Source organism: Bubalus bubalis, chromosome 4 (genome assembly GCF_019923935.1).
Source record: "Bubalus bubalis isolate 160015118507 breed Murrah chromosome 4, NDDB_SH_1, whole genome shotgun sequence".
NCBI classification, from domain to species: domain Eukaryota; kingdom Metazoa; phylum Chordata; class Mammalia; order Artiodactyla; family Bovidae; genus Bubalus; species Bubalus bubalis.
Genome location: NC_059160.1, coordinates 51,815,216 through 51,830,947, shown reverse-complemented (window position 1 = coordinate 51,830,947; position 15,732 = coordinate 51,815,216). Strand labels below are relative to the sequence as shown.

The following is a 15,732-nucleotide window of genomic DNA, read 5'->3' as shown; positions in this document are numbered from 1 at the left end:
AGCAGATGGCCACAGGATCATAAGTGCTGGGATGGAGGAGGAGCACAGGGGGCCCTAACCTGCTCAGGAAAGCTGTCCCAGAAAGCAACATCTTAGCCTCTGCCTGACAGGTGAGTTAGGGGTGGGCAGGCAAAGAGGGGAGGGAGGAGTAGATCCAGGCAGAAAGCCAAGCCTTCTGGCAGGTGTTGGGGGAAAATCTAGTATTAAAAGAGCTGATGGCCTGTAGACATAGCATGATTTTAGAAAACCATGACAACAACAATAATGGCTGCAGTTTCTCACTGCTCTCTGTCAGGAGCATCTCCACCACCCTTTCACGGGCTGTGGGTTTAATTAGTAGGGTGTTTCCTTTAGAAACAGAGATTGTCATCAGTCACTGTTCTGAAGGAGGTCTTCGCAGGAACTCATTTGCAAGTCTCTTCAGACTTGGCCTTAAAACTTTCCCAGAGCTGTGAGGACGTGTCTGTCAAAGCCCCGAGGAACTGTGCTGGATTTCAGACTGAACGATAAGAGGAAGTCAGACGTGCCTGCAGTCAGGAGACACGCCAGCTCATAGCACTTCTCAGTCTCTGTTCAAAATCTGAAATAATCAAACGGTCTTCAACTCCAAACTCCTTAAAAAAAAAAAAAAAAAAAGAAGAAGCAGCAAAGAAAAGGAAGAGTCCTGAGGTTAGTTTGCATCAGCTCTGAGTTTGTTGTCTTTTAAAAGCAAGGAATTGGAGTAGGAATCTCAGATACAAGCCACCTATCCCTCTGAGGTTAGCGTGATTTCAGCGTCCCTGGACTTGTGTCTTAAAACTGGTGTCCTTCATAGTCCTTCTAACGCATAGTCCTTCTGCGTTTTGCAGTGTCCCTGTGGAGAGTGCTAGCTACAGTGTGCTATTTTCGCCCTGGTTCAATTCAACATGGGTGGTGGTGATTTAGTCACTTACGTGCTGTCTGACTCTTTGAGACCCCATGAACTATAGCTCGTCAGGCTCTTCTGTCCATGGGATTTTCCAGGAGAAATACTGGTTTGGGTTACCATTTCCTTCTCCAAGGAATCTTTCCAAGCCTGGATCTTCTGCTTGGCAGGCAGATTCTTTACCACTGAGCCACTCTCAGCTCTACATTAGAGACCCCTGAAGTCCTCTCCCCAATGACTTGAACATCCAGAGGTCCCATCCCTGCCCAGGAAAGCTTGCTCCCCTCTCTCTCCTCCTGGGGAGGGGGTGATCACTCTTACACTTGCTGGAGGGGATGAGGAAGAGGATGAAGGGACAATGGCCATTAAGGAAGGCAGTGGACAGAAAAGGACAAGGTAGACAGCCAGCATCTTTCTCCCTCCTCAAGGTCCAGTTAAAGCAATACTGTCCTTGCTTTTGGGTAACTGTTGGAAGAGACAGTGTGGCTTAAAAAACAGTGGAATCACAATTAAAACATAAGAATAAAGCTGGAAAAATACACCAAATGTGAATAATACACCAAAACATGAATAATTATCATCTCTGGTAAATGGAAGTTTGGGGGATTCTTGTTTTTCTCTTATTGTTGACCTCTTTTAGTTTTTAGGATTGTTTTAAATATTATAGCAGGAAAGAAAAAAAGACTAAAACAGAGTTATAGAGGCCGGGATAAGGTGGCAGAGGCACCAGACACATGGCTGAAATGACCACTAGACCAGGGCAGTCTAAACTTTCCTTCTTTTCAACTTGCTGTCACCTTGAGTAACGACTCTTTGAGCTTCAGCTTTCTCTTCTGTGCAGTCATGCTTGTGACTTCTGTCTGGACCATCGTATCAGTTGTTGTGATGCTCAAGGGTTATAAGGGGGTCCTGGTAAATTATGAGAAATTGTATATATGAAAAGATCATTTTGATCCAGTAATTAGGTACTGAGGATTTAAACTGTTTCTTCAGTGATTTCCTGGAATCATTTGTTAAGAATGCAGCTTCCTGGGCACAGAGTGGATCTCCGGCACAGATTGAATCTCTGGGAGAATGACCCTGGCATGTGCATTTTTAACAATCATGTACATGCCCCCTTTGCCTGCCCTGTGGATTCTTGTGTTCATTAAAGTTTTAGATTTTAAGGAATTCTGGCCTTTTAAAGAAAACAGCGTCATAGCAGGAACATGAGACATGGAGATTCAAAACCATACGGTCTACACGATAAGATAACACGTGCATTTGTGTGTCCAGAGGATGCTCATAAAACTGGGGAAGGGAAATCTACAAAGAGTAGATTGGATGTAGAAGGACTGAGAAGACTGGAGCTGTGGGGCATCTGGCTGGGGGGTTCCTGGGGGAAGCAGAGGCCCAGAGGTGGGGGATGCCCTCCCCTCTCCTGGCCTTCCTCTCTGGCTCTGTGTGTCAGGCTGCTGGGGTGAATTTTCACTCTCTGGTGCCTGATTTCCACCTCCCCCATGGCTGGGTGCTCTAGGTAGCACTAGGCTGGCAGTACAAAGTGGCACCTGGTTCCCTAACCTGCTGGGCTGGCTGTTGTCAGGTGACAGCAGAGCCACTCCAGAAACAAAGGCAACACCACGGCCTGCCTTGAGGGCCTTGGACGCACTGGTCTGCTCCCAGTAGACTCTGAAAGCTCCTCTGCTTCCCCACTTTCTTCACTCATTTGAGAGGCAGCATGGCACCATGGGCAGCGCACTCAGGAGCCACCTGCCTGAGTTGGGGTCCGGGTCTCTGCTACTCACTTACTCATTTTGTGACCCGAGACCAGCTCCTTAACCTCTCTGTCCATGTGGCCTCTCGTCACAGAGGGTTGTCATAAGGATTTTCACTGAGATAACCTCACAAAAGCCTTGTCACAGGGCTTGGCACATAGGGAGGGCTCCATGACTGCTGTTGTTTAGTCGCTCAGTCGTGTCCAACTCTTTGCGACCCCATGGACTGCAGCATGCCAGGCTTCACTGTCTTTCACTGTCTCCCAAAGTTTGCTCAAACTCATGTCTGCTGAGTTGGTGCCATCCAACTGTTTCATCCTGTTAGCTGCTGATAACAGTTATCAGCTGTTCTTCCAATAACCATTTATAGAATAGCTACCACACTAGGTATGACTGCTGCTGCTGCTGCTAAATCGTTTCAGTCGTGTCTGACTCTGTGCAACCCCAGAGACGGCAGCCCACAAGGCTCCCCCGTCCCTGAGATCCTCCAGGCAAGAACACTGGAGTGGGTTGCCATTTCCTTCTCCAATGCATGAAAGTGAGAAGTGAAAGTGAAGTCGCTCAGTCATGTCTAATTCTTAGGGACCCCATGGACCGCAGCCTACCAGGCTCCTCCGTCCATGAGGTTTTCTAGGCAAGAGTACTGGAGTGGTGTGCCATTGCCTTCTCTGTCACTAGGTATGGAGGAGGGGCTAGAAGCATGACATGATTGAGCACATACACACACTAGAAGCATGAGGAGCTCGTGGTCTGGGGCCTGAACAGGTGTGAGACAACTTCCTGTGACATGGTGTGATGTAGTGTGTCAGGACACAGGTAGCACAAAGCGTGGAGCAGCTGCCTCATCAATTGGTCCAGAGGAGGAGACCCTTGGGTTGGGCCTTGAAACAGGTCGGAGCAGAATGGTGTGTGTTGAAGGGGGCATGTATCCCAAGCAGAGGGAAGAGCTGTGAAAAACCCACCTCGGGTGTGACATCCTCACTCATTGTCTGCTCTGCTTGCAAAGAAATAGGAGGGCCTCTTTTGGGGGGGAGGCTGCACTGGATTTTAGTTGCAGCATGCAGGATCTTTGTTGCATTGTGCAGATCTGTTGTGACATACAGGTTCCAGAGTGTGAGGGCTCAGTAGTTGGGGCACTTGGGCTTAGTTGCTCCAAAGCATGTGGGATCTTAGTGCCCTGACCAGGGATCGAACCAGCGTCCCCTGCATAGCAAAGTGGATTCTCAACTGCTGGACCGCCAGGGAAGTCCCAGGACAGGAGAGCCTCTTGATCGCTTGTTTTCTGTCTCACTGGAGGCCACCAGTTGAATCCAAGGCCACCTTGGATCAGACAGAGGGTGCAACAGTTCCCTGGAAGGACTCTCCTGGCTCCGGGGTTACAGCTTCCAGCAGAGTCCTAGCCTGCAGGCACCCTGTCTCAGGTGTGGGATGGTCAGCCTTGCAGAAGCACCTTAGCAGCCCCAATGTCAATGCTGGTACAGGGTTGAGCATCTTCTCTCTGACCCACAGCAGCTGTTCAGCATCCTTCTGTGTATGGCCCTCTGCTCTCCGTTTACAAGCTGTCTTTCTGGGGCCAGTCTTTGCTGCCTCTCTCCCCAATCCCTTCATTCCTGTTCGTACTGTGACTCTGACTGTCTCCTCTAGCATTCCAAGCCAAAGAGCACAAACTAACCAGAACCTTCTTTGGAGGGTTGGTTTGCTGCTTGCATGGGCTTTGGAGAAGTGGAGGGCGGACATACCTATCACTCAGACTTGGCCGACCTCGGCCTTAAAGACAAGTACAGCCCAAACAGTTACTCCCCACTGCCAGCAAACCAAACAGGAAGTCCAATCTATAAGCAAACCAAAGCCAAAAGGAGTGTGCCAAAGAGATTTCATTATTTTCCCAGGGTGTGTGGGCCAGTGGCGCTCTTTTACACTTCGACTTTAGAGGGGGAGCCCTGCTTGGGTTGGAAGTGTCGAAAAGACAGACCTTAAAGAGAGGCTTTTCCAAGTTTTGTTTGGGGGGAATGCAGAGAAGGAAGGAATCTGGTACCTCCTGTCCAGTACATGGGGGTTCAAATTATCACTCAGAAGGCCCATTTTATTATAGAAGAGTGAGCAAGCTGGTATGAACCCCTGCACCCCCTCCCTGCCAGCCCCAAGACTTGGGCCAGAACTGGACTCTCTCAGTGTTCTTGTCTGTCAATCAGAGATGAGCTTACCCTCCTCTCAGGGTTGAAGAAGGGACAGGGGAAATACCCCAGGTTTCTAGCCCTAAGAAAAGGTTCCCAAACATTGGTTCACTCCCTACCTTTCCCCTCGGTGATGTCTGCGCCCAGTAATGATTCCAGAATGTGGTTTTAAATGAAACAGTGGCTTTCTCCCATGGAGTGTTCATTCACCAAATAGTTTAGAGTGAAGCCTGCCCATGGAGGGTTCAGTTGTGGAGACAGCTGTGGAGCCTGCCCCCGGGGTCTGGCAGCTGGGCCATGACTCCAGCCTTTGCTAGACTGTTTGGTGATGGCAGATCTGTCCCCATTTGACTCTGGCCTAGGGCAGGAGAGAACAGAGCCAGCTCCCGAGCTCTGCTCCTTTCCTCCAAGGAGATAATGGAACCGCTGGTGGCCAGAAGTTCTGTTCTGATGGCACCTCCTGTATTGGGTCAGGGAGTGTTGGGTCATGTCCATGCTATGTAAGGCCTCCCGGGGTCAGTGACTTCCTGACGATCCAGACAGTGCTCATAACATGCTCTGTATTGGCCCACATGCTGGAAGCCAGCAGGGCTTTTCCTGCACACTTGCAAACCGTGGAAAGATGAACCTTAAAGACCTTCCACCCTTGGACTGGGTCCTGACAGGAAATCTAGACTACAGCATGCTTTCACAGCTGTTTTAACCCCAGGAGCATCTGTATGTGGCCTGATAACCAAATCACTGGACTTTTGCTTACTTTTAAAAAATTCATCTTTCTCATTTGAAATCAACCTTCTTCCCCTCATCTCTTTTCCCTTCTCCAAACCCACCCTCCAAGGGGTCAGGGATGGGAGAGACACCAGGATGGGGGCTGGGCGAGAATATCTGTCACCTGCGTTACCAGATAATAAAACACCTCTTGCTGTTTCACCGGCTGAAATCACCTGGTTCCACTGCCCCTCAAGTCAAAGCGTTCGGATCAATCCTGACCCCTTCGTTATCAGTGTTGCGGCGTCCCTGGGGCATTTGCTGAATCCGGGCAGTTGACGTCATCTATCAATAAATAACCCTCTGTCTCTAGCGTCTCTCTGGCTTCCTCCATCCCCACTTGCTACTCACTTACAAGACCAGATGGCAAAACAAATGGTGATTTATTTTGCAGGGACATGAAGAATTGGAAGCTAATTTTCCTTCTAGAATTAAGTATTTGTTAAGCATTTTTAAAGCCCTTATTTCCAGACACATTAGAAAAGGTATTAGCCCTGTACTCTGAACTTGACATGTACCATCTTGTTTAATCCTCTCTGTGTACTCTTTGTGTGGCAGATGTTACCAGCCCCATGAGAGGTGGGGAAACTGAGGAGGCCCAGACTGGGATTTCCCCCAACCCCTGCCAACCCGCCCCTCGACTCTAAAGTGTGTGCCCCTTCCACAATGCTGTGCTGACCTCAGGCTCTTTAACTAGGTGATGTAGGTGAGAAGTATCTTGCACATAAGTATAGAGGGCACAAGGCCAGACTTTGATTTTTGCTTGATGTAAGCTGTCCAGATCACACAGGGAAACAATCTCCAAATCGATTCAAGATTGCTGAGTGGAACAGAAGAAAGAGAAAAAGGGGGATGTCCATAAGGCCTCTGTGGGAGGGAGTAACACGGACTGTGGACGTCAAGAAATGGCCCTGCCTGCTGTGGGGGCACCTTCAAATTCAAAAGGTGCCCCTCCTGCACCCCGAGCCTGCCCACCTAGCAGGATTGAGCCCGAGCCTGGGTCACATGGCAGTAACAGCAGCTAATGCTTTAGCACATGCTGGGTTTCAGGCATTCTTCTGAGTGCTTTACCTATTCTGTGAGGTTGGTTCAATCGACTGCTATTCCCACATAACAGATGAGGAAATTAGGCTTAGAGAGGTAAAGTAACTTGCCCACAGTCACACAGCTAGCCAAGTGACAAAGTTGTGACTCAAACCCTGAGAGATTGGCTCTTATCTCCATTGGCTCTGAGAGGAGGAACTCTGCATTTGAGACTTGAAGTTAGGAAAGGTGGGCTTGGTGGTGGAATGGGGACAGGATTTCTTTGAAAAGCCAGCTGGAGGTGATCTGAGCTGGAGATGCTGCGATGTCTGCTCTCCAGGGCCACCCCTAGTGAGGTGAAGGCCTTGGTAAGTGTTCGTGGGGCTGCCCGGGATGCAGGCTCAGGCCCATCCCCACCTCTCCAGCTGTTTCTGCAGCCCTGGCTGGGCCCAGCTCCTCCGAAAAATGCAGCAGGGCTTCCAGGGCATGCACCAGCAGCTCGCAAGACAAAGGGAGTGGAGGGCTGGGAGGGCCTGATTGCACAGTGGCACCTGACTAGTGCTGCTGCCAGGAGGAGCCTAGGGCATGCTTGTTCAGACCCGGCTTGGAGAGGGACCAATGACTTCACACCTGTTTATAGAAGTGGACCTGCCTTTTCTGTTATTTTTATTAACTCTTTTAGTTTCAAAGCAGTTAGAAATACTTAACCGCTGGAGGAAAACCCAATCCCCCAAACTAGAACCAGGTCAGTTGATCTCAGGATCTGGTGTCGGGCCCGCTCTGCCCAGGAGAGAGGTCCCTCCTGAGGAGCTAGTAATTCCAGGCCCTATGTAGGTAGGGGATGGATGGTGTCCATTTACCTCTCAACGCCAGGCCCATTTTACAGAAATGGAAACTAGGCTGGGCTGTGGGCAGTGGATGACCCGGAGTCTGCCAGACCCTGGGCACACCGCAGTGCTGTTCCCAGAGGCGAAGACATGGAAGAGGCGGGTGACAACTCACCTTCAGATATTTGGAGGTGGAGGTTCCTGCAGGACGTTCCAGGGGCAATGACCAGTGGGTGAGAACATGTTTCTTGCTTCGCATGAATCCCACCCTCTCCAAAGGCCTCCCTGCAACATTGCCACCCAGGTGGCCCTGAAAGCCTGCATGGAAGGAGCTTTCCATGTGGAAGGAACAGGAAGTTCAGCCACCCTGAAATGAGTTCAGAGGAAGGAGGAAGTTAGAGGGGTGAATGATGGAGGGCAGGCAGAAGGGAAGCCATCTTGCAAAGGAGGATGCTGGGAAAGAGGCCGGAGACTCGCAAGTTTGCTCAGTGAAAGCCGGGCCTGGCAGAGCCGGAGCTGCGCCCTGAAGGCGTCCAGCTTAGCCCCTTGTATTTCCAGATGTTTCTGGTTAGACGTTCCTATAAAACTTGGAGAAAATGCCCCACCCTTCTGGATTCTGGCCTGTTCACAGAGCACCCAGACTGACTGTTCTGTAGCAGAGACCGGAGCCGCAGCGGGGTTGGCAGGGGGCTGGGCCCCCACATCGAGGGCGTCCCTGGAAGCCGCATGGACGGCTGTGCGCCTGCGCGAGACCCCGGCGCCGTGGCCGTGACCCCTCGCCCTGAGCTGGCCGCGGGGGCACGCTTTGTAGAGACTGGCTCTGCTCTGATCCGCTCCTCACATGACTGCTCGTGGAAGCCGGGGTCTCCTTTAGCTCCCCGAACAGAGCTGTAGATATGCTAAAAGTCGTGTGTAAACCACCCTGAAAATCTCGTTTACGAACTCCAAGGAGAAAGGCGGCCGTCCCTATGCTGTGCGAGGCTTCCGGATTGCCCCGCTTGATTGAAACAAAATGTGGCTTCAGGGAACAAGGCACAAACCACACCCTGTGGCCTCCAGAACTGAAACTGGTATTGTCCTTGGGAAGAAAATCTGATTTCTCACACCAGTTATAGATGGTCTTTATTGAACATGCTGACTAGAGGATAAATTATGAGAATGGTTGAAACTGCTTAGTAACTTCAGGAAGAGAATTTCATCAGTGCTTCCTTCCTTAGAGCTTGGTTCATTAATTATTGCCCTGGTGTTTTCCATGCACCCAGAAGTCATGCCTGCCCCTCCGAGGTAGATCTGGGCTGTGGATTAGCCTGTGTGCTTCAGGCTCTTCCTGATGGGAATGGCTTAGGGTCATAAATAAAGTGAACCAGCCACAGGTCAGCGTGGGGGTGACTAGCTCAAGGCTGAAGACCCTGCTCCAGAACTGGGCCACCAGGGTTGAATCACAAAGTGTGGGCCTTGAGATAAGTGTTGGAGCACCCTGAGCCTAAGTGTACCAGTCAGTAAAGTGGGGATGACACTTCTAGGTTGTCCTGGGGACTCAGTGAGATGGTGGCTGTCCATTGCTTAGCAGGATACCTGGCACATGGCAGGTGCCTAGCCTTCCCATCCCACTACTGGTCAGGGACTGCCACTCTATCCCTGTGGCACCTGGGCACATTTTCCACAGAGCAGACCATGCTCCAGACACAAAGGTCCAGGTCACAGTGGAGAGGGCTTTTTTGTGTCAAAAAAGCAAAGACAGACTGACAACCTTGGAAAATTGCTTAACTCTCTGAGCCTGTTTCCTTATCTATCAAACAGAGGTGTTAGTTTGCATCTCACAGGGTTATCAGAATCAGAGGTAAAATTAGGTACAGCCCCAGCATAGTGGGTCTCAGTCTGCCTTTGTTATCAACGGTGACTCCATATTTGACAAACGGGCCTCCTGCTGTCAGTCTGGTTCTGGTAATCCATGACCTCGTTAATGCATGCAGAGGTTCCCATGGTCGTAAAGAGGCAGCAATCCCCACATTTCCATTTATGTCTCAGTATTCTGGGTCCCAGGCAAGGGTCCATCACCACACAGAGCCTGGATCCCTATCCATGGTCTTCCTGGTCTACCCCTGTCCACATATCTGATCCCCCGACTGGACCCAGCTCCTCTCCTACCCCATGACAAGTGCACTAAATGTTGACCTCAGTAAATGCAACATCTGGTTTTCTTCCTTTTCCACCTGAGCCTGCAGGTGAATTTGTAGCTTTCTGTTTGGGGTCATGGACTTGTTAACAAATGGTCAGTTGACCTAGAATTGTCTAGCTCATTCTGTTTCACTCCAGACCTCATCTGGAACCTTTGCCCAGCGCCTTCCTCAGGGCAGTCCGGGAGACACAGAGTGGAGGTATTCCTGTCTCTCTTAAGTCACTGTAGTTTTTATGGTTTTTCAAAAGAAAACAGAAATAGGGGAGGAAGAATCCTCCTCGCAGGTGGTTTTGCACCCTGGGCCCAGCCTGGAGAGTGCGCAGAGCAGGGGGAAGTGAAAGCTGAGGCCTGGGGGAGGGCAGTACCAAGGCCTTGTCCCCTGGGGAGGCTGTGGTGGCCTGTCCCTGGCTGTCATCAGGTTTTTGGTCCCTGGTGCTCAAGGGCCTCCCCTGGAGGCTTCAGTCACCACAGGAAGGAGATTCATTCATGAAAATCAGTCCCCCCAGGCCCTGATCCCACTTGCTTTTCTGAACCTCTGTTGCTTTGGCCCAGAGAATGCCACTTAGTGTATAAAAAAAGATTCCCAGAAGGCTGCCTCTCTCCACCAGTGTAATTATGTCTGTGAAGCTTCCTTTCTGGAAGGCTGGGGGGGGGAGGGGTGGCGGGGTGCCTAGCCTCCCCTGGGCTCCGTAGGCTCATTTAGCCTGGGCAGATCACCCTGGCCCTGTCACTGGGGGCTCACGGCCTGTGCAGGGACAGCCCTGCTCCCTGCTCCTTCTGAGTCTCTGTGCTTCCAGTTCCCACCCCTGCTCCGGTTCACGTGTCCTTTTAGCCCAGCTCACAACTTCTTCTCTCTCCAGCTTCCCAGGAACACTCCTTTCTCGGGGAAATCATTTCCTCCCAAAGAAAGGGCATTGCCTGTGCTATCCTGTCCTCCTCCATCCTCATGCTGACCTTGTGAGGCAGTGAGCTCTCAAGCATTGAGTCATATGTCAGGGCATATGTCATTCTTCTCAGCTGATCTTTTCCACTACCTTTGAGAGAGGGGCTATTGCTTTGCCCATTTTACAGTTGGGAAAATAAAGGCTCAGAGAGGTTAAGAGAGCCCCATGCTTCTAAGCTAGTAGGTGCTAGGTCTGGGAATCTAAGCCCTGGGTGAGCGCTTGTCAGCTGCCACATTGCATCACCATGTTTTCCTTTGCTCTTCTGTGTCCATCATTAGACTGCGAGATTTCTCCCTGAAGACAAACCTTATCTGGCTCTAAAGTGGACACCTGCCAGCGCCTGAGCCTTGGTTGCTTAGCCTGTGCCAGCTGAGGGATTGAGGTGGAGTATGAAGCATCTGCCAGGTGTTAGGTGTCCCTCGTGGGCTTGGAGAACACGGCCAGGAGGTCGGTGACCTGCCGGGCAGTGGGGGAGAGGCGAGCTGACCGATCTGAAGCCCTCTGAGGGATAAAGTGGGACCTCCAGGTGATGGGCTAGGTCAGCTGAGAGGCTCCCGTACCACGGTGTGCTGTGCCTGCCAGAGGTCAGGAATCAGCGCCTCCCCCACCCACTCAGGAGTGCAGGTGTATGCAGCTCAAGCTTTCTCTCCCACTTCTCTCTGGACTCACCACTGTTTGGCCTCCACCCGAGAGACAGGGGAAGTGAAAGGACAAATGACATCAGCCACTCTCCCTCCTTGTCAGCACTTTATGGCAGAGGTTTAGGGGGAAAGTAATGTGGGGAACTTCCTCATCTCTTCATTATCGCACTGGTCTTAACAGAAGACAAATGATGCCTCCAGGCCAGCCCGCTGTGCACCCCTCGTGTTTTGGGCATACAGCGAGCCATTATCACCACCACGTCAAACCTTAGATGGTCAGTGGTGGTCTCAGCCCCATTTTACAGGTGAAAATATTGAGCCACATGTCAAGTAACTTGCCCAATCTCCATAGCCAGTAAGTTGCTGCTGCTAAGTCGCTTCAGTCGTGTCCGACTCTGTGTGACCCCATAGACGGCAGCCCACCAGGCTCCCCCATCCCTGGGATTCTCCAGGCAAGAACACTGGAGTGGGTTGCCATTTCCTTCTCCAATGCATGAAAGTGAAAAGTGAAAGAAGTCGCTCAGTCGTGTCCGACTCTTAGCGACCCCATGGACTGCAGCCTACCAGGCTCTTCCATCCATGGGATTTTCCAGGCAAGAGTACTGGAGTGGGGTGCCATTGCCTTCTCTGAGCCAGTAAGTGGTGGAGCCAAATTTTAACCCCCGGCTGTCTAGCTGCAGTGTCTGTGTTCTGCTTCTTGATGAAAACAGCTAGAAAATAAGACCTCTTTTTCCCTCCCTCCATGGGAAAGAATTTTTAACTCTGGATAATACTTGCATGTACATTAAGAGCAGCTATGGGCCAGATGATATGCTTAGTTCTTTGCAGATTTTACCCCAATAAACCTCATGACAGCCTGTAAAGTATGAGTTGATATCAGCTTCCACTTTACAGATACAGAAACCGAGGCTGGGAGGGTGGAAATGACAATCCTGGATCATGTGGTTCTTCAGGGGTATTGCCTGGATTCAGGTCCAGATGTGTCTGCCTGACTTCAGAGTCTGACCTCCGATCTCTGTGTCAGGCTGGCTGAGCAGCATCCTAGGTGTCCTAGGCAGGGTAAGAAACCAAATACTCTCAATATTTGTTGAGTATTCATTTTATGGGATCAGGGAGACACTGATTTTCTGTAAAAATTCTATCCTGAAATTGAGTTACTTATTTTCTTATTCCACTGGCCCAGTCACTGTTCTTTTTTTTTAGTTTTATGCATTCTTAATTTTTTTTTAATTTTTATTTGATTAAATGGGTATGGTTGATTTACAAGGTTGTATTTTCAGGTATACAGCAAAGTGATTCAATTATATGTATACATATATGTACATTCTTACTCCGATTCTTTCCCCATATTTTTAATTACAGAATATTGAATACTGTGCTATGCAGTAGGTCCTTGTTGATTATCTATTTTACATATAGCAATGTGTATCTGTTAAGTGCAAACTCCTAATTTATCTCCGCCCCCCACCTTTCCCCTTTGGTAACCATAAATTTGTTTACAAAGTCTGTGAGTCTTTTTCTGTTTTGTAAATAAGTTCATTTGTATCCTTTTAGATTCCACATATAATTGATATGTGATTTTTGTCTTTGACTTACTTCGCTTAGTATGATCATCTCTAGTTTCACCCATGTTGCTGCAAACAACTTCCATTGTATATATGTACCACATTCTTCTTTATCCATCCATCTGCCAATGGATATTTAGGTTGCATTATAAACTGTGCTGTAGTTAACTTTAGGGTGCATGTATCTGTTCAGATTATGGTTTTCTCTTGATACATGCCCAGGAGTGGGATTGCTAGATCATATGGTATTTCTACTTTTAGTTTTTAAGGAACCTCCATACAGTCCTCCACAGTGGCTGTACCACCTCACATTCCCACTAACAGGGTTCCCTTTACTCCACACCCTCTCCAGCACTTGCTAGTTGTCAACTTTTTGATGATGACCATTCTGACGGGTGTGAGGTGATACCTCATTGTAGTTTTGATTTGCCTTTCTCTAATACTTAGTGATGATCAGCATCTTTTCATGTGCTTTTTGGACATCTGTATGTCTTGGAGAAATGTCTGCTTAGGTCTTCTCATTTTTTGATTGGGCTGTTTTTTTTTTTTTTTTAATTGAGCTATATGAGCTGTTTATATAGACATTAATCCCTCATCAGTGATATAGATTGCAAATATTTTCTCTCATTCTGTAGGTTGTCTTTATATTTTGTTTATAGTTTGCAGTGCAAAAGCTTTTAATTAGGTCCCATTTATTTTTGTGTTTATTTTCATTACTGTAGGAGGTGAATTAAAAAAGATATTACTATGATTTATGTCAGAGAGTGTTCTGCCTATGTTTTCCTTGAAGAGTTTCATAGTATCCGGTCTTACATTTAGGTCTTTAATCCATTTCAAGTTTACTTTTGTGTATGATGCTAGAGACTGTTTTAGTTTCATTCTTTTACATGCAGCTGTCCAGTTTTTCTTCCTCAGAATTTCTTTGGCTATTTGGAGCCTTCTGTGTTTCCATACAATTTGTAAAACTTTTTGTTCTAGTTCTGTGAAAAAAATGCCATTGGTAATTTAACAGGGATTAGATTGATTGAATCTGTAGGTTGCCTTGGATGGTACAGTCATTTTGATGATAATGATTCTTCCAATCCAAGAACATGATGTACCATGTTTGTGTCCTCTTCAATTTCTTTCATCAGTGTCTTATAGTTTTCAGAATACAAGTCTTTTGCTTCCTGAGGTAGGTTTATTCCTGGGTATTTTCTTTTTGATGTGAGAGTAAAAGGGATTGTTCCCTTAATTTCTCTTTCTGATTTTTTGTTGTTAATGGATAGAAATGCAAGAGATTTCTGTGTGATAATTTTGTATCCGGAAACGTTACTAGAACTCATCAATGAATTTGGTAGTTTTCTCGTTGCATTGTTACGATTTTATTTGTGTAAGATCATGTTATCTGCAAACAGCAGTCACTGTTCTTTAAAAAAAAAAAAAAAAATCAGACCTTTCCTAGTTCTTCAGTTTTCTTCAGTGGGTTCTTCAATCAAGCCAGCCCAGGGGAATCTATGCCATGGTCCCTATTCGTTGTTTAGTCACTCAGTGGTGTCCGGCTCTTTGTGACCCCATGGACTGTAGACTGCCAGGCTCCTCTGTCCATGGGATTTTCCAGACAAGAATACTGGAGTGAGATGCCATTTCCTACTCCAGGGAATCTTCCTGACCTAAGAAATGAACACATGTCTCCTGCAAGAATTCTGCATTGCAGGCAGATTCTTTACTGCTGAGCCACTTGGGAAGCCCCATGGTCCCTATAGTGTATAGTAAAACAGGTCACTGGCTCCTGTTCAGCTTTAGGAATTCCACCAACCATGACTCTACATGTGTTACCAAAAGACTTCCTAAGTTGGTGGAAGCAGGATTGTTTTCTAACCTCACAGAGATGTTTTAGCACCATGGAGATGGCACTTGGGCTGGCTGTCCCTTCACTCTGTTCCTGGATCCATCCCTGGGCCGTGCATGCACTGCTGGGAGGATGGGATAAGAAACTTCCTCTTTTCGCTGTACAGTCCAGCAGCACAAAGGGGCAGCAGATTCAGGTTCCAGCCCCAGCTTCCCCACTTCCTGGGAGTGAGTGGAGGGATTAGCATCTTTGGGCCTCAGTTTTTCTATCTGAAAATCAGCATGTGATCTCAGGTGATTACAAAGTATTCTCTGACTCTGAAGCTGTGTTTCAAGGGCTCTGTTGTTTAGTCCCTCAGTCATATCCGGCTCTTTGTGACCCTATGGACTGTAGCCCACCAGACTCCTCTGTCCATGGGATTCTCCAGGCAAGAATACTAGATTGCCATTCCCTTCTCCATCCAAGGTCTAGGGATGGGAAAGTACTCTGAAGATCTACAGAAAGATAATGCCATTAACTTGAGGATCTTACTCATCTGTGAGCCCCTGGTTGAAGTCCATGCCATGATATCATGTACAGCTGTGTTATGGGTATGTCCCCAGAAAAAGCCCACGTTCTTAAGTTCCTCCATAAGCAACTGGTAAATGGTCTTTCTATGGCACTTTCATTAGCATCTCAAATGGACCATCCTTGAGGGAGGGGAAAGGCATTCATGTGTTGTTCAGTTGCTCAGTCATGTCTGACTCTTTGTGACCCCATGAACCGCAGCACGCCAGGCCTCCCTGTCCATCACCAACTCCCGGAGATCCACCCAAACCTATGTCCATTGAGTCAGTGATGCATCCAACCGTCTCATCCTCTGTCGTCCCCTTCTCCTCCTAATTACTCTTTTCTAAGTCCTGCACATATTGGGTATTGAGCACTTCATAAAAGATACCTAGGTCCTATCCTAAAAGCCTTGGGAAGTCAGTTGAACCTACATCACTCGTGGTGCTCTATGATCAGGATGGAGGAGCTTGACACACAAGAGCCTGGGTGAAGGTGGTGCAAATGGCTCCTTTGGGGCCCCCTCTCAGAGCTGCCTCTGCCTCTCCTAGTGAAAGACTAGCCTTGCCCTCACCA

The 15,732-nt window shown here is 48.5% G+C and overlaps 1 protein-coding gene and 1 long non-coding RNA gene across 7 annotated transcripts in view; one reads left to right on the top strand and one right to left on the bottom strand.

The window, feature by feature from the left end:
• CHST11 (carbohydrate sulfotransferase 11) overlaps positions 1 to 15,732 on the top strand; it is a 262,811-nt gene that overhangs the window by 232,064 nt on the left and 15,015 nt on the right. The window lies entirely within an intron of this gene.
• LOC123333235 overlaps positions 12,081 to 15,732 on the bottom strand; it is a 59,239-nt gene continuing 55,587 nt past the window's right edge. The window contains exon 3 of the long non-coding RNA XR_006550454.1: positions 12,081 to 12,264. This is a non-coding gene — a long non-coding RNA (uncharacterized LOC123333235). The remainder of the gene's footprint in view (positions 12,265 to 15,732) is intronic.